At 43.3% G+C, this 20,737-nt stretch overlaps 1 protein-coding gene and 1 pseudogene across 2 annotated transcripts in view; one reads left to right on the forward strand and one right to left on the reverse strand.

Annotated features, from left to right (window-relative positions):
- Nucleotides 1-20,737, forward strand: part of LOC124798305 (aromatic-L-amino-acid decarboxylase) — a 210,872-nt gene that overhangs the window by 43,282 nt on the left and 146,853 nt on the right. The gene's annotated exons all lie outside the window — the stretch shown is intronic.
- On the reverse strand, nucleotides 3,105-3,222 carry LOC124799444 (annotated as a pseudogene).

The following is a 20,737-nucleotide window of genomic DNA, read 5'->3' on the forward strand; positions in this document are numbered from 1 at the left end:
TGACTAGAATGCCGTCTTCCGTGCAGAACACGATCGTACGTACATCTGTTGACGGTTTGTATGATTATATCATGAATGAGACCTTGGTGAACGAAACAGCGGTTTGTTGCTTTAATTTTGGCACCGGTGTACATACTGTATTTAAGCGAGCACCTGCACTAAAATACCAACCTGGGATCACCTTACTGACGGTCCGTGTCACCTACTGCTCCACGGTCAATGCAAGAAACTTTTTGAGGTGCGCGTTTAGAAGAACTGCATGGGGAGACAGGAGAGGGCTAGTGATGTTTCCCACCAAAAAATTAGTTGGAAACAATATAACTTATTTACGACTAATGTTCTGACACTGGTTCCTGTAAATTATACTAAGCAACAGAGCAAGGAAGCCTTAGCAATCATTAATGACGCCAGATTAGTGTCCAACTTTCCGATACACTCCTATAAAAAAAAAAAGACTTTATAGCCACAAACTATAGCGGAGTGATATTGCTAATATTTCCAACCATTGTTCCTTAGTTGCTACATGATTTAAGCTTATCACGTGGGTAAGAATAAACACTGTCTATCGTTTGAACCTGATATTTATTATTTCCAATGAAACATGTTTCACCAATTTGTGTTAGACATCGTCACGGTGCCAGAACTAGATTTTCTCTCTGCAGCGGAGTGTACGCTGATATGAAACTTCCTGCCAGATTAAAACTGTGTGCCGGACCGAGACTCGAACTCGGGACCTTTGCAAAGGTCCCGAGTTCGAGTCTCGGTCCGACACACAGTTTTAATCTGGCAGGAAGTTTCATCGTCACCGTGTCTTATATTCTTTTAATGTACTTACGTAAGCCCTAGCTGAATACAGTAGAAGTCAGCAATTACTGTTCCACACTTCCGTTCAGTGAAAATTTTTCACCTACTGCTTACATGAGCCAATGGGCACACGAAAATAACAAGAAGCTTGAAAACAACTGACCCTGCCTAACATAAATTGGTGAAACATGTCAGTTTGTGAAAAAACCGAGCGAGGTGATGCAATGGTTGGCACACTGGGCTCGCATTCAGGACTACTGTTCAAAACCTGCGTCCTACCATCCTGATTTAAAATTTTATAAAACATCATCAGCGATCTATAAAAATTAAAATTTAAAGATTAAAAACAGTCTTGATCGCAACTTTTTATTTTTGAGTGACCGGTTTTGATTCTATTTAAGAACCATCTTCAGAACAGCAGTTATTCCAGCGTCGAGGATCGGCGCAACTTGCTCCATGGAGTCCACCCACCGTTCTGGAGTCTGAAGATGGTTCTTAAATAGAATCGAAACCGGTCACTCCAATGAAAATAAAAAGTTGCGATCAGGACGGTTTCTAATCTTTACATCCTGATTAAGGATTTCCGTGATTTACCTATATCGCTCTGGGAAAACTCCGGGATGGCTGTTTTGAAAGGACTCGACAGAGTTCCTTCCCTAATCCGAGAATTTGCTCAGTCACTAATGACATCGTCGTCGACGGGACGTTACACATTAATATCCTCCTCTATCAGTTGTGAAAGACAGATAATACTTGCAAAAGCAAAAATTATCTACAGTTTCATCATATCTAGGGTACGGCTTTTAACGTAAACAAATATTTTTTGCTTATAGATAAGAAACGATAAGATGGAAATTGCCGAAACAGCACACTTCAGTCATATACGAAATGCTGTTTCACATAAAAATATACCTTTTTGTAATATTATACGTAAATAAATATTTTAAATAATTCTGCTAAAACACAATTTGTCACTTTTCTTTGTTATAATTTTCAAATATAACAAAGCTCTCGTCCATTATCATATGAGACTGAAATCTGAATGAACTTCACTCGTAAAGGTATTGCGCAGTGAATGACCTCAACTACACGTGCTGCCACGCTATCTGAAAGGGAATCCCTTATTTATTATGTGGATGGCTGATGCAATGTACACAACAATCAAATTCCTCGTCTTGTTTAAAGCAGAACATTTGTACAGTAAAGTATCTTCAGTGAAGTGAATAGCGATTTAATAACGAAAGTAAAGTGTTCGCTTCCGTTTGGAACAATATGTTACTGAATTTAGTGGCATTTTTATAAGTGATGGAAAAATTCTATTCTGTCAAAGATATGGGAAATCAGTAAATGCGGACTAGCGTTATCAAGTCTGGCAGCATTTAGCAGGTAGTAAATATAGAATGGCAGCTTCACGTACAACTTCTAGAAAAGTCCCTTTAGGTGAGAAAGCTTCCTTTTCACATACCATAGTTTCAATAAGTTCATAACACTTTTCTTTCACGTGATTCTCCTTTATACAAACGGAGAAGTCGCCCCAATGTCTTGTGCTATTTTTATAAATTACGTATCACAGATATATGTATCAGAATATAATAGATTGTTGGTAAACACTGCTTGTTAAACTACATGCCGGAATATGTATTACATGCATAAAGACGTGAGTTTTCAGCAAAACAATAAAAGTAGCAGCAGCATACAAATTCAGACTTTGATCCTGATCTTTAAATGTATTTACGTTTGTTTTAATTTATTAACGATGGAACTGCTTGATGTTTTCGCATACAAAATACTAAATATTGGACGAACAAATGAACGTAGCTGAAAAACAAGCATAGCAGTGAAAAGTTGAGTGAATTTCCATGTTATCTAATGTATCATGCATATGTATAGTGTGAAATTGTTTTCAAGTATTGGAAAACGAAAGGGTGTGAATCTGGGTAACGACACTGCTAAGGTGGGTCAAGTACGTTTCACAAAATTTTTGCAGGGACTCACGTAATAATGACGTAGTGGCGCTGTGAAGATGTCCCTAAACGATGTTAGGCATTTGTCGATCGCTAGTGCCAAACTGGTGTCCATGGATGTGTTACTCCTCCTCCCGAACCGGCCATGAAAGCCCAACGGTACTGACCGGCTGCCGTGTCATCCTCAGACCACAAGGGTCACCGGATACGGATATGGAGGGGCATGTGGTCGGCACACAGCTCTTCCGTCCGTATGTCAGTTTCCGAGACCGGAGCCGCTACTTCTCGGTCAAGTAGCTCCTCAGTTTTCCTCACTAAGGCTGAGTGCACCCCGCTTGCCAACAGCGCTCGGCAGACCGGATGGTCACCCATCCAAGTGCTAGCCTAGTCCGACAGCCCTTAACTTCGGTGATCTGGCGGGAACCGGTGTTACGACTGTGGCAAGGCCGTTGGCTTATGGATGTGTTAGTGAGAGGATAATCTCGCTGTTGTAGCGAGCGCTCTTTGCAGGTATGTGTTTGTGGTTGCGCAACATGGGGAAAAAATTGTGACAAGGAAGAATATTAATGTTGTTGCTCATCGTTCCACTCGCATCAGTTTAAGACGTCCTCTTATGTTCCTGCCCAACCACACACTCGCAAATCGTTACATATTCGGAAACAAACACCCAAATATTTATTTCATCCTTCCTTCTCTAATTAGACGAAAATGGTTGAATCAGAACATACTTGTATCACATTTATAACGAAGTCCCAGACTGCGTTCACACACGCACACACGCACACACCCACACCCTAAATAAATAATCGAAATGCACACAATCGACACAAGGGTAGTTCACTCGCTCTCGCAAAAGTCGATACACACAGCCCACTAGTGACTTCACAATTGCAATAAGTAATGTCAAGTGTAGTTGGACCCTGTGAAGGGTAAAATAACCGATGGCCATCTTGCTCGTGGTCATTCGGCTGTACGAAGTGCAGCAGGAAAGACGTACGTATGAGCGGAGATTAGGTCACAGGTCCGTAGTGCCCGGAAAATTTATAAGTATGGTACGAAATCGGGGACTTCCTGTTTTCGGGCACGTCAGTAGCGAATACCTGGCAATACTCCGGCGAGTTCGTGTGAACTCAATAAGTCACATGTTAGTTAAAGTGGTATGCCACTCTGTTTTTGTTGTATTTTAAAGCTTTCGAACAGTCGTTACCTTACTTCGATGCAGAAAGACAACAATAAGCTCTGTATCTTGTTTAAAACAAAAAACTTGAGTGTACTGTGAACATTATTTTTTATTCGTCGCAAATAAATTCCCTGACTACACATTTTTTTTATTATAGATTGAGTGATTAATTAACAAGGAAAATTGTGACTAAAGCGTTTCGTTGGCCCTTAGACATTAGCGTAGCCAAACAAAACGTATTCTAGAACCTTCAGCAACAATGGAAACTAGCTTTGTGTTCAGCGTATTTCAATCTGTAATTCATGCAGTCGCACGTTTGGGCTTAGGAGTAACAAACAATAAGTGCACAGTATTTTATTTCGGCCTATACGGGGCGATACCGCAATGATATATACTCTGTGATATATCAATCTGAGGTAAGGCACCGTAGTCCGGAAACGACAGAGTCGAAATTTATAACCGAAGATCGTCCTGATACCTCTGGCAGTGGACCTCTTCTGCTGCAAGCTCTTTACTTTCCATATTTGAGGATTAAGTAGTATGGACAAAAAAAGCAAAACTTGTCAATAAACATGGGCTGTAAAATGCAATTTTTAATACCTATGAACACTATGCTGCTGTGAAAGATATGCCTTCTACTGATCGAGCGCTCATAGATCTTAAGATACACATTTAGAAGCCCACATTTTTTATTGTTTTGATCCATGCTACCTCTTCTCAAAATATGGAAAGCAAATAGCAAGCTGTAGAAGCGGTCCACTGTCAGAGGTATCAGGACGATTTTCGGTTATAAATTTCAACTTGGTCGTTTCCGGACTAAGGTCCCTCAACTCAATCTGATATATTTACCCTTCTTTCGTCATTCCTGAAAGTCAGTAACATAATCACCGAATGACCCTGCATATTACAGTATAGTCACAAGGCGCACTTTGCTCCAAAGCACTAAGAAGACATGACATACTTCAAAAGTATGGACATGCGATATAGTAATTCTAAAATATAAACTCTGCTGGATGGCATATTGTCGATAATACACACATGAAAAAAAGTTATGCATCACCTCGATTCCGAGAGTTCCGGGACCTGTGTAGAAAATTGGAATAGAGGTCAACATAAAAATTTCCGTCGTTATTACTGCTCATGAAAACTACACATTGCATGTTGTGCCACTATGCAGCTAGACCTTCGGAGGTGGTCGTCCAGATTGCTGTACACACGGGTACCTCTAATACCCAGTAGCACGTCCTCTTGCATTGATGCAAGCCTGAATTCGTCGTGGCGTACTACCCAAAAGTTCATCAAGGCGCTGTTGGTCCAGACTGTCCCACTCCTCAACGGCGATATGGCGTAGGTCCCTCAGAGTCGTTGGCGGGTCACATCGACCATAAACAGCCCGTTTCAATCTATTACAGGCATGTTCGACAGGGTTCATGTCTGGAGAACATGTTGGCCATTCTAGTCGACCGATGTCGTTATCCTGAAGGAAGTCCTTCACAAGATGTGCACGACGGGGGCGCGAATTGTCCATGAAGGCGAAAGCCTCGCCAACATGCTGCCGATATGGTTGCACTATCGCTCGGAGGACGGCATTCACGTATCATACAGCCGTTACGGCGCCTTTCATGACCACCAGCGGCGTATGTCGGCCCCACATAATGCCACCCCAACAACAGGAGGGAACCTCGACCTTGCTGCACTCGTTGGACTGTGCGTCTAAGGCATTCAGCCTGACCGGGTTGCCTCCAAACACAGTCTCCGACGACTGTGTGGTTGAAGGCGTATGCAACACTTCTAGGTGAAGAGAATGTGATGCCAATACAGAGCGGTCCATTCGACATGTTGTTGGGCCCATCTGTTCCGCGCTGCATGGTGTCGTGGTTGCAAAGATGGACCTCGCCATGGACGTCGGGAGTCAAGTTGCGCATCATGCACCCTATTGCGCACAGTTTGAGTCGTAACACAACGTCCTGTGGCTGCACGAAAAGCATTTTTCAACATGGTGGCGTTGCTGTCAGGGTTCCTCCGAGCCTTAAACAGTAGGTAGCGGTCATCCACTGCAGTAGTAGCCCTTGAGCGGCCTGAGCGAGGTATGTCATCGACAGTTCCTGTCTCTCTGTGTCTCCTCCATGTCCGAATAACGTCGCTTTAGGTCACTCCGAGGCTCTTGGACACTTCCCTTGTTGAGGCCCGTCCTGGCACCAAGTAACAATGCGGACGTGATCGAACAGCGGTATTGACCGTCTAGGCATGGTTGAAGTACAGACAACTCGAGCCGTGTAGCTTCTTTCTGGTGGAATGACTGGAACTGATCGGCTGTCGGACCCCCTCCGTTTAATAGGCGCTGCTCATGCGTGGTTGTTTACATCTTTGGGCGGGTTTAGTGACATTTCTGAACAGTCAAAGTGGCTGTGTCTGTGTACTATATCCACAGGCAACGTCTATTTTCAGGAGTTCTGGGAACTGGGATAATGCGAAACTTTTTTTTGATGTGTGTAGTTTCAGCGTAATGAAGATTTTAACAACTTTGTGGGGATACATAAAAATTTCTTTTACTAAATCTGTGCAACGCGACCTAAAGTAGATTTATAAATGGTTGGTTAGAATTTCGGTGACAGAAGAAATTTTTATTATTTCGCTGAAACGGGGAATATAGAATCACCGCTGTCTCTCACGGGAATCAATACACGGTGATAAAACTGTCAGTCGGAGAAATTAAAATCATGCTATCCCTTTAATGATGTTCAGCAGAACAAAGCTGTCTGCCTGTGCAGGCTCCTCCCCCACTGCCAGGGACAACGCAAACACAAACACATCATGTCCAGAGGCTGGCACCAAGCTAGTGAACCAAATGTTATCATTACTTCCAGATTATCCTATCTTCCAGGAGTACTTGACACGCAAGGTAGATGGAGCACTTCAGTGAAGCTTGGAAAGTAGGACATAGGGTAGTAGTGGAAGTAAAGAAATGAGACCGGTTGTGAGTCGTGCTGGAATATCTGAATCTGTAGAGCACTTGCCCAAGAAAGGCAAAGGTTACAGGTTCGACTTCCGGTCCGGTATGGTGCACGGTTATAATCTGGTAGGAAGTGTCACTATTTCTTTGACGAGTGACCTATAACGTCGGTCTCAAAACTTAGGACATAGTAGATGCAGGGACTTCACGTCTACCACCTCGGAATGAACAGTAACACAATACAAAAATGCAGCACTTTAAGAGATATCGACTTAAAGGATTCTAAAAACTTATACTGAAATAGCATAAACTTTCTTTAAATTCAATGTAAATATTTTTAGCAATAAATTCCATTATATTCTGTACAACAGTAATGTGGACACGTAATCCTGTTCTCTTCGAATGTGAGATCCTATCAAGTAATTATTGGTTCTTTGAGTTGTCACTTTTCTCGCTTTCCTAAAAACTTTTTGTTTTGGTTATGACCCCCTCATGTGCTATTTTTCCCTGTTGTCGACCCCGAATGATGTTATATATTTTACTGTAATGCTATACGACATTAGAACTTGCATCAGGTAAAATTAATAGTTAAGGTAGAAAAAAAAGAGAAACAAGATGAAATTGTTTTATTAGAAAAGTACAAAATGCAAAATTATAATTTCTGAAAATTAATACAGTTTAATAATGAATATCAACTAAATACAATTCAAGGATCAGTTTACGAAAACATAATTGGCATCATATAATGTAGGAATACATTTCGCCGAGAAAAGAGATTCAATGTGAGCTTTTTTTAAAGCAAAAATTTCCAATTTTTTTTCTTGAGCGATGCTACGCACTGCATTCCAGATATATTCAGTTGTTTTCTCCTGGTACTGTTGATGATCTGCTCATGTACGGTTTCCACCAAAACAATGCCTAGGTCACTATTCTGCTCTTAGAGTACTTTTATGTCACGTTGTCCGTGTCCCTTAATCTCACACTTGTGGTTACCGCGCAGACAGAGACAAAATCTTTTTTACCATAGATTATAATTTAAGCCGATCGAGCCAAGAGCATCACTGATCATCTCAGTGCCTGTATTCATACAGCGTCCGTGTCTTACTTTACAATATCCTTGAGACATGCATGGGTATACACTGTTTTAACGATTACAGATGTTGTAAATATCATGAAATTTCGTAACGTTTACAACAGCTGTAATCGTTAATACAGTGGTTGTTTATACAGTGTCAGTATCTTACTTTACAGACATTGAAATAATCAAGGTTATTAAAAATTACTTTTAAATTACGCTACACACGATAAGTGTGACAATTCAGAATGTACCGCTCTTCTTGAATGGTTCAAATGGCTCTGAGCACTATGGGACTTAACTGCTGAGGTTATCAGTCCCCTAGAACTTAGCACTACTAAAACCTAACTAACCTAAGGACACCACACACATCCATGCCCGAGGCAGGATTCGAACCTGCGACCGTAGCAGTCGCGCGGTTCCAGACTGCAGCTCCTAGAACCGCTCGGCCACTCCGGCCGGCCTCTTCTTGAATGACCCATACACATCTTCCAGTAGCATTGTTGAAGCGACACTGTTCTTACCGTGGCGAATCATGAAGTAGCCTGCAGCAAAACTGATTCAGCTGTCCTCAGGTGCACAATGGGGCATTTCACATGTATTTTTCAGTGCCATCAATTAAAAATTGCCGTTTTTCGACTTCAGTTACTTTTCTCTCTGGGGTGCGATATATGGGTAATGCAACTGTTTCGTCCCTTTGTGACGTGAGAACGTACACTGCTTGCGCAGGAGGCACGGTCTCCACGGTAGTCAGGCAACGGGCACGAGTCGGCACGGTAGAAAGTGTGGAGGTATGTGTCGTAACGGCATGGGATTCGTACGCCGACATCGGGAAACTGTCTGGCCAGAGGCGCGCCGGGGCCGACTCACGGCTGGACCGCGGCCGACCGCCACTGGACGTTCTCGGAAGTCGTTGCTGCACTGGCCGGCGTTCCGGGAAGGTGACGCTCGTGGGGAAACCGGGCAGGACCGGACCGGGGGTCGCAGACTGGCCATTTCCTTGTGCTGGGCAGGCGGGCGGCCTTGACTCAGGGAGGGAACTTCCCGTCCGTCTCGTGTCGTGTTAACGGGCGATCCCGACTGCGCGCGGACCCGAAATCTTACCTGCTCTTAAAGTGGTATACTGCGCGCAAGGTCACTTTTAGAAATTGGACAGCGGGGAGTGGTGGTTAATTTTTGAGTTAAACCAACGGCGTGCGAAGGAAAAAAAAGTAAAGTTGGCATTACAGCATTTTCCTTCCCATTTCTGTATACTATGGCGAACTAGACTACCCATAAGTATCTCTGTTGGTTCATTATGGACAGGGGACATCGGCTGGTTCAGTACACTACTGGCCATTAAAATTGCTACACCACGAAGATGACGTACTACAGACGCGAAATTTAACCGAAAGGAAGATGATGCTGTGATATGCAAATGGTCAGCTTATCAGAGTATTCACACAAGGTTAGAGCCGATGGCGACACCTACAACGTGCTGACAGGAGGAAAGTTTCCAACCGATTTCTCATACACAAGCCGCACTTGACCGGCGTTGCCTGGTGAAACGTTTTTGTGAAGCCTCATGTAAGGAGGAGAAATGCGTACCATCACGTTTCCGACTTTGATAACTGTCGGATTGTAGCCTATCGCGATTGCGGTTTATCGTATCGTGACATTGCTGCTCGCGTTGGTCGAGATCCAATGACTGTTAGCAGAATATGGATCTGGTGGGTTCAGGAGGGTAATAAGGAACGCCGTGCTGGATCGCAACAGCCTTGTATCACTAGCAGTCGAGATGACAGGCATCTTATCCGCACGCATGTAACGGATCGTGCAGCCACGTCTCGATCCCTGAGTCAACAGATGGGGACGTTTGCAAGACAACAGCCATCTGCACGAACAGTTAGACATTTGCAGCAGCATGGGCTATCAGCTCGGAGACCGTGGCTGTGGTTACCCCTGACGCTGCATAACAGACAAGAGTGCCTGCGATGGTGTACTCAACGACGAACCTGGGTGCACGAGTGGCAAAACGTCATTTTTTCGGATGAATCAAAGTTCGGTTTACAGCTTCATAATGGTCGCATCCGTGTTTGGCGTCATCCCGGTGAACGCACATTGGAAGTGTGTATTGGTCATCGCCATAGTGGCGTATCACCCGGCGTGATGGTATGGGTCGCCATTGGATACACGTCTCGGTCACCTCTTGGTCGCATTTACGGCACTTTGAACAGTGGACGTTACATTTCAGATGTGTTAAGATCCGTGGCTCTACCCTTCATTCGATTCCTGCGGAATCCTACATTTCAGAAGGATAATGCACGACCGCATGTTGCAGGTCCTGTATGGGCCTTCCTGGATACAGAGAATGTTCGACTGCTGCCCTGGCCAGCACATTCTCCATATCTCTCATCAATTGAAAAAGTCTGCTCAATGGTGGCCGAGCAACTGGCTCGTCACAATACCCCAGTCACTACTCTTGATGAACTGTGGTATCGTATTGAAGCTGCATGGGCAGCTGTACCTGTACACGCCATCCAAGCTATGTTTCACTAAATACCCAGGTGTATCAAGACCGTTATTATGGCCAGAGGTGGTTGTTCTGGGCACTGATTTCTCAGGATCTATGCACCCAAATTGCGTGAAAATGTAATCACATGTCAGTTCTAGTATAATATATTTGTCCAATGAATACCCGTTTATCATCTGCAATTCTTGTTGTGTAGCAATTTTAATGGCCAGTAGTGTAATTGTCAATGTTAATGAGACCCGTGTAACTTCAGATGTTGTTTTATTTTGAAGGCCACCAGTTTGAGCATTTCCCTATGCCATCTTCAGGCCCCATATGCATAACTCCAAATAAACGAAAATGTCAGAGCCATAAATCTCTGGATATTGTGAATTGCCGGCCGATGTGGCCGAAGGGTTCTAGGCGCTTCAGTCAGGAGCCGCGCGACCGCTACGGTCGCAGGTTCGAATCCTGCCTCTGGCATGGATGTGTGTGATGTCCTTAGGTTAGTTTGGTTTAACTAGTTCTAAGTTCTAGGGGACTGATGACCTCAGAAGTTTAGTCCCACAGTACTCAGAGCCATTTGAACCATTTTTGTTGTGAATTCATTCGTTACTCTAGTGCTTCATTCGAAGACTTGATAGCAACTTGCAATTCCGGCACCGAGGTCTCGCTATGTCACATACTTACTTTTTTATTACCGAACGGAACTTACTTTCCGAACTACCCTCGTATGGTTTCTTTTCCTGTGGCGTTCCGAACGTGATGTATAAACGTGTCCTAAATGAACTGTAACATCTTTGTCTTCGGATGTACTGAGCAATGAAAAGAATGCAACACAAATTACTATGCTTCCTCGCTGCATGTATTAACCATACGGAAATATAAAATTTACTAGGACGTTTCGTTCCTAATAATTACTCTTGAGTAAAAGATAAATTAACATACAACAGTTTCACAGTTATTTTATTTTGTCGCGGCTGTTATCCTTCATTCCAGGATTTCTTCACTTCAATCTTACTTAACGAAATTATCAGGCATACTGTCAAATAGAAGTTGCCTTGATTGTCTCTGACGCTTTTCGTAGAATTTATAGCTTCACGTTTTGTACTTCACGGTGCGAGTCTCCGCAGAGCTCGGATGTCACAATTCCATTATGTGATCCAGTTTCTCTTAAATTCCTTGAGCGCAGTATCCTCCTGCTCTATCGCTTCATTTCTATCGATTCGAAACTTGATGCTGAAGCGCCAGGGCCATTCTGGGAAACCCTGTGTGTGTGTGTGTGTGTGTGTGTGTGTGTGTGTGTGTGTGGTGGCTAAATGACACGAAACACGTGTTACGCTCTTGGCTATGGAATTCGCTTTACAGTTTTCCTATTTTTCATTGGGCTTTTAGTTTTCTTCCGAGAACATCACTGTAAATCTCATTCGGTTAAGGCAACTGACTCGTATTTAGGTTGAGTGGGATTGTAGTCTCGATCCACGCAGATACGTTTTGGTTTTGTGTGGTTCCATGAATTACAACAGGCCGAATGGTTCATTAAACATGGTTAGGAACATTCCCAACCGCATCGTTGTCCAACGGAGAAACTGGTTCGTCGCTAACGACAAGGACGTCGTCGGGAATGGTTTCAGAGGCATCGCAGTACCAGGCTGCTCGTCTGTTTTGACTGGCTTAGTGCGCTACAAGGAGTCCACCGAATGTGTCCAATTGAGCAGTTGATACAGGTCATCCATAACTCCTTATAGCGAATCGAACACAGAGGCATATCGGGATACAGGATAACGATACAGCCTGCAAACCGTTGCATTGCAGATGCTATTTTATAACAAGGAACTGTGTGTTGCTCATACAGTCATCGTTTCCGAATTGTTCCTCCAAAATATGCAGTACACCAGCTGAAAAATTTGTTCATATCCTTCAGCATTTAGCCTTTGCTTAAGCCGAACAAGGGGACCACACTCGAACCACGAAAAATTCCGTCATACCGTAATACCACTCCCTCTGTACTTCACTACTGCCATTATACGTGATGGCGGGTGAGGTTCTGCAGGCATTCGCGAAAGCCAACCCTTCCATCGGATTGCAAAAGAGTAAAGCGTGACTCATCAATCCAAATCACTCGTCTCCAGTCAACTGTCCGCTACTCTCTCTCCCTCTCTCTCTCTCTCTCTCTCTCTCTCTCTCTCTCTCTCTCTCTCTCTCTACACGACCTCAAGCGCTTCTCAGCATTGGCCTTAGAAGCGTATGGCTTGTGATGAGCAGGTCGACCATTGTAGCGCATTATTTTTAACTCCCAGCGCGCTGTCATTGTACTGCCTCGACTGCTGGTAGCCCTTTGGAACTGATGAATGACACTTTCCGCTGCCTTCGTGGAATTTTTTACAATTACCCTTCGCAATGCTTGACGGCGCTGTTCCATCAGTACATTAGGTCTGCCCCGTCTTGGTTTGGCTATGGTTGTTCCTTCGCTTTTCCGCTCCTCGGTTACATCACTATAAGTCGACTTGCGCAGCTTTACAAAGTTTGAAATATCCTTGGTGGATTTGTTACTCGGGTCGCATTTAATAACTAGTCGACGTTCAGTGTCACTGAACTCTGCTGTCCTGGCAATTTTGCTGTAACTGACTACACAATACGCTCCCCTCCTTCTATTCTGGCTGATATGCCTTTTGCGACGTCTAGTGCTCATTTCTGCATCAAATAAGGGTTTCCGGACACTTCTGATCGGGTAGCGTATTTGCTTTTCCCTGTATCGAAAGAAATTAATCTCATTAATGTATTATTTTCTGGTCATAATCGTAATTCCCGCGATCGCACACGACTCGTTACCGATTTAGGGGAGGATGTAACGAGGCTCGTTACAGACTTATGGGAGGAAGGAACGTGAGAGGAAGGTGGATTACTTTATCGCTGTCCATCTTATTGCATGGACGAGGGACTTCAGTTGACGATATATAAGAGAAAAAGTGTCACCACAGCTGTATCTTGAGAACGTCTTTATTCTGTCACACAACTGGTTTCGACGGCACACAACCGCTATCGTCAGGCCTCACTATTGCCAAAAGAGTATTTGATTTCCTTGGCGCATCTACTGTTACTAGCACACGTAGGCTAGCTTTCATGAGGAGCCTGTACTCGACACCGTGTTGTGTCCCAAACAACGATGAAATTTTTATAGGGGACATAGTCCCATATGAAGGGGCCACAATTGTTAGCGATTGCTTTGAAGAACATTCTGGACAGCTCAAGCGAATGATTTGGCCATCCAGATCGCCCGTCATGTCTCCCATCGAACATTTATGGGACATAATCAAGAGGTAAATTCGCACACAAACTCCTGCTCCGGCAACACGTTCGCATATACGGACAGCTATAGAGGTAGCATGGCTGAATATTTCTGCAGGGGACTTCCAACGACTTGTTGACTCCACGCCACGTCGAGCTGCTGCACTACACCTTGCAGGAGGAGATCCGACACGATATGAGGTGGCATCCCGTGACTTGTCACCTGAGTGTACCTTATCTAAATCTTGCTACAATTAGTTTTCATCTTTTGATGACTCTACTATACGGTAAATGGCAGCGTCATCTGTAAACAATCTAAAAAGGGTGTTGCTCAAATTGCCTCCTAAATCATTTATACGAGGGTGAGTCAAATGAAAACCTTAAAATTTGCAATAACAACTCGAAATTTCACGCAGTCATCCTGTAAGTTGGTAAGCGTGCTACAAACAGCGTGCAGAATGGCCTGTAGGTGGCTGCATAGTGCAGATGCACACATACCGTCGCAGTATCAGTATAAAGATGGCCACCCCACTTGCGACTTGCACCAGGAAAGAATAGCGTTCTGTTGTTCGGTTTTTGCGCAGTGAAGGTGTGGAACATATTGAAATTCATCGACGAATGAAGGTTCAGTGTGGTGATGCATGATTGTCACAGCAGCAAGTCTACGAAAGGAGTAGGAAGTTCGCAAATGGTGTGACTTCAGTGGAAGAAGCTCCTCGTCCAGATCAGGCACAACGCGTTGTGACTCCACAGATCATTGCAGCAGGTTGAAGCCATCTTGTTGTTGTTGTGGTCTTCAATCCTGAGACTGGTTTGATGCAGCTCTCCATGCTAATCTATCCTGTGCAAGCTTCATCTCCCAGTACCTACTGCAACCTACATCCTTCTGAATCTGCTTAGTGTATTCATCTCTTGGTCTCCCTCTACGATTTTTACCCTCCACGCTGCCCTCCAATGCTAAATTTGTGATCCCTTGATACCTCAGGACATGTCCTACCAACCGATCCCTTCTTATAGTCAAGTTGTGCCACAAACTTCTCTTCTCCCTAATCCTATTCAATACCTCCTCATTAGTTACGTGATCTACCCACCTAATCTTCAACATTCTTCTGTAGCACCACATTTCGAAAGCCTCTATTCTCTTCTTGTCCAAACTACTTATTGTCCATGTTTCACTTCCGTACATGGCTACACTCCATACAAATACTTTCAGAAACGACTTCCTGACACTTAAATCTATACTCGATGTTAACAAATTTCTCTTCTTCAGAAACGCTTTCTTTGCCATTAGTCAGTTTATCCACGTCCCATCTCCTTAAATTCCCACCTTTTTGCAATTTCTTCAGTTTTGATCTACAGTTCATAACCAATAGATTGTGGTCAGAGTCCACATCTGCCCCTGGAAATGTCTTACAATTTAAAACCTGGTTCCTAAATCTCTGTCTTACCATTATATAATCTATCTGATATCTTTTAGTATCTCCAGGATTCTTCCAGGTATACAACCTTCTTTTATGATTCTTGAACCAAGTGTTATCCATGATTGTTATGCTCTGTGCAAAATTCTACCAGACGGCTTCCTCTTTCATTTCTTAGCCTCAATCCATATTCACCTACTATGTTTCCTTCTCTCCCTTTTCCTACTGTCGAATTCCAATCACCCTTGACTATTAAATTTTCGTCACCCTTCACTACCTTAATAATTTCTTTTATCTCATCATACGTTTCTTCAATTTCTTCGTCATCTACGGAGATAGTTGGCATATAAACTTGTACTACTGTAGTAGGCATGGGCTTCGTGTCTATCTTTGCCACTATAATACGTTCACTATGCTGTTTGTAGTAGCTTACCCGCACTCCTATTTTTTTTTTTTTTTTAAGCCATAGTGAAGCAAAACCGCCGAGTGACACTGAATGACATTGCAGCATGTTTACAGATTAGTCATGGGTCAGCACAACACATTGTGCATGATGTGCTCCAGTTTCACAAAGTGTCTGCAAGATGGGTGCCACGGCAGCTGACTCCTGAAATGAGAGAACGACGTGTTGATGCTTGTGAAGAACTTCTTCGGCGCTTTGAACGAGAAGGTGATGACTTCCTTGCAAGAATCGTTACGGGGGACGAAACCTGGGTTCACTTCCACGAACCGGAAACGAAAAGAGCGAGCAAGGAATGGCGCCGTTCCTGATCACCAAAACCAAAGATGTTTCGAACAGAACCATCAGCAGGAAAGGTTATGCTGACTCTCTTTTGGGACAAAAAAGGCGTCATTTTTGGAGCATTATATGGTTAGAGGGACCACTGTCACCTGTGTATCATACACACATCTCCTAAAAAGTTATCTGAGGCCTGCAATCAAATCAAAGCTACGTGGATTTCTGTCAGCAGGTGTCCTTTTGCAATATGACAGTGCAAGGCCCCACACTGCCCGTACAACAGTTGCAACAATCACAGACCTGCATTTTGAGTGTCTTCCTCATCCACCATACTCACCAGACCTTGCCCCCAAGTGATTTCCATATGTTTGGACCACTCAAAGACGCAATGGGAGGAAAGAAGTTCCGTTCTGATGAAGAGGTACGCCACACAGTGCATGAGTGGTTGCGCGGACTATCAAAAGAATTTTTTTCTAAACGAATTTATGCATTTTGTAAGGGCTGGAGGACTTGCATTGAGTGTGGGGGAGATTATGTTGAAAAGTGATACAACTTTGTACCACTTCTGCACAATAAATAATATTTTTTAAAAATATTTAAGGTTTTCATTTGACTCACTCTCGTATATCTAAGAGCAGTAGAGGGCCTATAACTTTAGATATGACTTCTTCCTTAGTCGATGACTTCCCCTGAGTTATGAACCGTATACGTTCTGACAGAAAATCACGAATCCAGTCTCACAACGGAGACAGCATTCTACGAAATTTGGTTGGAAGCAGGCTGTGAGGAACGACTATGCCAAATGGAGGTGTGGAAACGATGGTGAGCGTTGAGGTTAGACTGGGGGGGGGGGGGGGGGACAGTACGGCCTGGAGTAGACACTTGCTGCGAGGTCACTGTGTGTAGAGGGTCAGGACGGCGTGACCTTGGCCTACTGCTGGTGGCTGCGACTGGCGAAAGGCACACTGGTCGGTCGCTCTGTACCTACCGTACCCTCTGCCTGCCTTCTTGTTTGTGTTCGCTGGGAGTCCCGGCCGGACACCTACAACACCGTTATCTAACCCAAACAAAAGATGCCTTGTTAGCAATTCTAGGAATATGCCCACTATCGTTGGAAATCAGGAAAAAGTCAGTCTTTCACTGGTTAAGGAAAGGCAATCAAATTGAAGTACGAAGGAACCGAGGCTAATTCGAAAAAGGCAACAAAATACCGCACATTAAAACTGTGGCAAAATGAGTGGTACACTTCAGGCACAGGCAGGAGAACATGGGATTTTCTCTCTAACATCAGGGAGAGATTAAAATAGATATTTTTTAACCCATCGAGAGGATTGATACGTTACCTGACTGGTCATGGCCCTTATGCCACGTATCTGTACAAAATCAGGAGACAGATGGATGGTAACTGGTCCTGCGGCATTGTGGGCACACCAGAATACACATTGTGGGACTGCACGCTCTTATGAAGATGCAGCGGGAAATGGACGTCAGGTATTAAGGATACGGGATCCCAAAGCAGCACTAAGGAGCAAGTCGACTTGGCGCATCCTGGACGATACTGCAGCCGCAGTATCCAGGTAGACAGAGGAAACTTCAAGAGGCGTCCAACCACAAGTCGTCATGCTGTCATCCAGGCTAGACAACATACTCTGCAGATGGAGTGAAGATGACTGAGGACGGCGACCATAGACTGAAACACAGTCCCAAGAATCCACGTTGCAATGGTGCAAGTGATGAAGTGTGGACTTTAAGAAGTAAGTGATGGGTGGAATTACTTGCACTAGTGGGAAACGCTGCTGACGTAATGCCCGTCGCCCAAGGAATCCAGCATACTATTGCTGTTGGCCGGGTTAGTATGAGGGTGCATCCAGTAGCGAAGAGAGCCATACAAAGTTAAATGCACCAAAATAACCGAACAAGCAGAGAACAAATTCTGTAGTGTTTGCAGCAAATTAGTAGCTGGGTAATTGGTTAAGGGTTTAATGAAATTTTGTAGTATTGTTGTAATATACATATAAAAAACCAAAAATAAATACATAATTTATTACTAATCAAGGAAATGTGATTTGTATGGCCTATTTTTGCTTTTCAGATAAGAGACTGCAATTGTGAAGAATAAATAAATAATGAAAAAAAACCGGAATCATCTGATTTACATGTGTCGCTGAACTGAACTGGAAATAATTACTCAGTGTGCAGATCAATAAAATAGGTGCCCAAAATAAGTACTGATGGAGCCATCGCCAAACGCTGTGATAAGTTAAAACATCTTTAACTTCAATCACATAGGTTCCCAATATATTAATCCTTTGTGAAATTTGTCATTAAAAATCTCTTTTTCAAACAAATGGTCCAGTTAATGAAATATAGAAATAAGAATAATTTTCAGAACATTTTAAAGTCACTTACTCTGGTCCAGAAAACTGGCCATTACTCAGGAACACACATTTTTAATAACTTACTGGAAGCCATAAAGAGTTTTACTTCTAATAAAGCTCAGTTTAAGAATACTCTAAAAAATACACCACTGACCAATTCGTACTCCATTGATGTATTTCTTAATAGAACCAAGTGATGTGTATACGTTACTAATAATATCAAAGAATGAGTATTAGTACAATCTGACTTCCGAACAAATTAATTGCAGTAATGAGATCATGTAAATAAGTATTTTAAAATGATTTTCTATTTGATGATACGTAACTACAATAGCCTAAGAATTATCATGTGCACCTCACTATATTGAACTTTCGACATTCGAGCAGGGCTGTGTCTTACATTAAGCTCTGCGTATGTGGTACAGCGTGTCCCCTCAAGTTGCTTCTACGGCGGCGAGTGGAACAATGATGTCCTATCGTCTAATCTTGCCACTGTATGCAAAGGACAACAGCGGAACCTGATCGTTTACCAGGTTATCTTTATACTATAAAACCAGGAAAGCTATAGGACAAGTCGAGGAGCTTGTAAGTCAAAACTGCTTTTTTTTTAAAAAATTATTTAGTCTAAAGATGAACAAGATGAGTCAAAAGTTATTTGCCTTTAACAGAAATTCATTTTAAATGAAACAGAAGTTAATCACAAATGATCTGCCTTTTGCAGAGCCTCTCTTAAGTGAAGCAAATTAAAAAGAAAAATTAGCAGTGAAATAAAATCAGTTGAACCTAGAATTAAGTAAACAAAATGAGACTAAAACTTCATAAGGCGACCTGTAGTAGGCTGCATAGAGGCTATAGACTCAAGATATCCTTATCTGTGCAGCTCGCTGATACAGGAGTAAAGAACTCTAATTCTAAATTTAAGTCAGCAGGTTGCTCATCCAAAATATAGGAGAAGCGAAGCGCTCGGCTTACGGATTGCGCTACCGAGGATTGCAGAAAACTTCCCTCAGCTCAGTCAACAGGTGCTGCAAACAGCCACGGATAGCCTTAGGCCCCCGTCTCTCTCTGTCACCGACCACGTCCTTCTAACCTCCGCCCGCGACTCTGTGAAAAATGCCTTCCTCCTGCTCAATTTTCAAACTTTGAAAAATCCCAGGTGGTGAGGCTGATCCTATATTATGGCCCAAGTGACAGCCGAGAAATCACAAAATTTTCGAAAACTCGGGAGAAAGACAGCAGACTTCCCCATCTCCGTGTGCTCGATGCACATTTTACCTTCACGAGGTGCAGGGTGCGGACAGCGACGAATCGAAAATAACACTGTTCAGTGTTCAGTGACTGAAAACGTTATTTTAGATTGGTAGCTCCGTCTGCATCCTGCACCAGGCGAAGCTATCTGGCTTTAATCAGTGAGCAAAGAGGAACCGAATTGTCGCACTTGATTTATCTCCAGGGGGAAGCAAGGCAGATGTGACGTCACTACTTACCTTGGCGCCTCCCCGACAATGATAGTGGTGTGAGGTGCACAGACTTGTTGGGTTAAGGTTAGCCCACTCACAAGGAAACGTGGTTGATTTATCAACAGGCTCTCTGAGGCCACAATAAGACATCCCAGCCTGCCATGAAAACGCCAGCAGAGTGTGAAGCTTTCTCTTCCAGCACACAGTCCATGACCCAATTTAATGGCAAAATACGGGCTGTGAAATTGATACTGAGAGTGATATGAGACAGCAATATCTCATAACATTTTGTGACAGGTTACGTATTGCCTTTTAAATGAAAAGTTGCTTTTTTACTTATTCCACATCCATGAGGACACACTCACTTCGGATCTGTGGAAGGTAATGCCAGAAGCCATACGTGTTTGTGAACACAACCTCCTACCCTTCAGGTGCTCCGTGGATATGCAGATTCGACTAATCCTGAATCGACCACATCGATCGTATAAAATGATAGATAACCCCCCTGAAGCTAATGGACTACTTGCAAAATCAGCTGCCGCGCAAATCGGAAAACGTTATTTATTAAGTTCCTGAACTCGTAATGAGCCTCGCCTATTGCCTATGGTTGTAGGGCCTGGGCGTTTCAATTGAATAATGTGCCTTGAATTGTTTGCTGAATGATAGATCTGGTAAAATAACATTTATTCAAACACGGAGTAAAATTTACTCAGGCCATATAAACGTCAAGGTTATAAAGCTATTTGAGAATGAATTTACGTGATAAGAAAATGAATGGCAATTAAAGTCGTCACCAGCATGATGCTGGACAATTCCGACTGCGATGGGACCCAGACACATAAAGGACACAATTACGTTTTCATTCGTGATTGCAAAACTTTGTGGTGTTACAAAAAAGGTAGGAATTCGAACAGAACACGTAACAGGGCTGTGGATGAAGGAATAATCAGAAAGAAACATCAGTTGGCTAGTGAGTTCCAGTGAGTT

The sequence above is a fragment of the Schistocerca piceifrons genome, chromosome 5 (assembly GCF_021461385.2).
Source record: "Schistocerca piceifrons isolate TAMUIC-IGC-003096 chromosome 5, iqSchPice1.1, whole genome shotgun sequence".
In the NCBI taxonomy this organism is placed as follows: Eukaryota; Metazoa; Arthropoda; class Insecta; order Orthoptera; family Acrididae; genus Schistocerca; species Schistocerca piceifrons.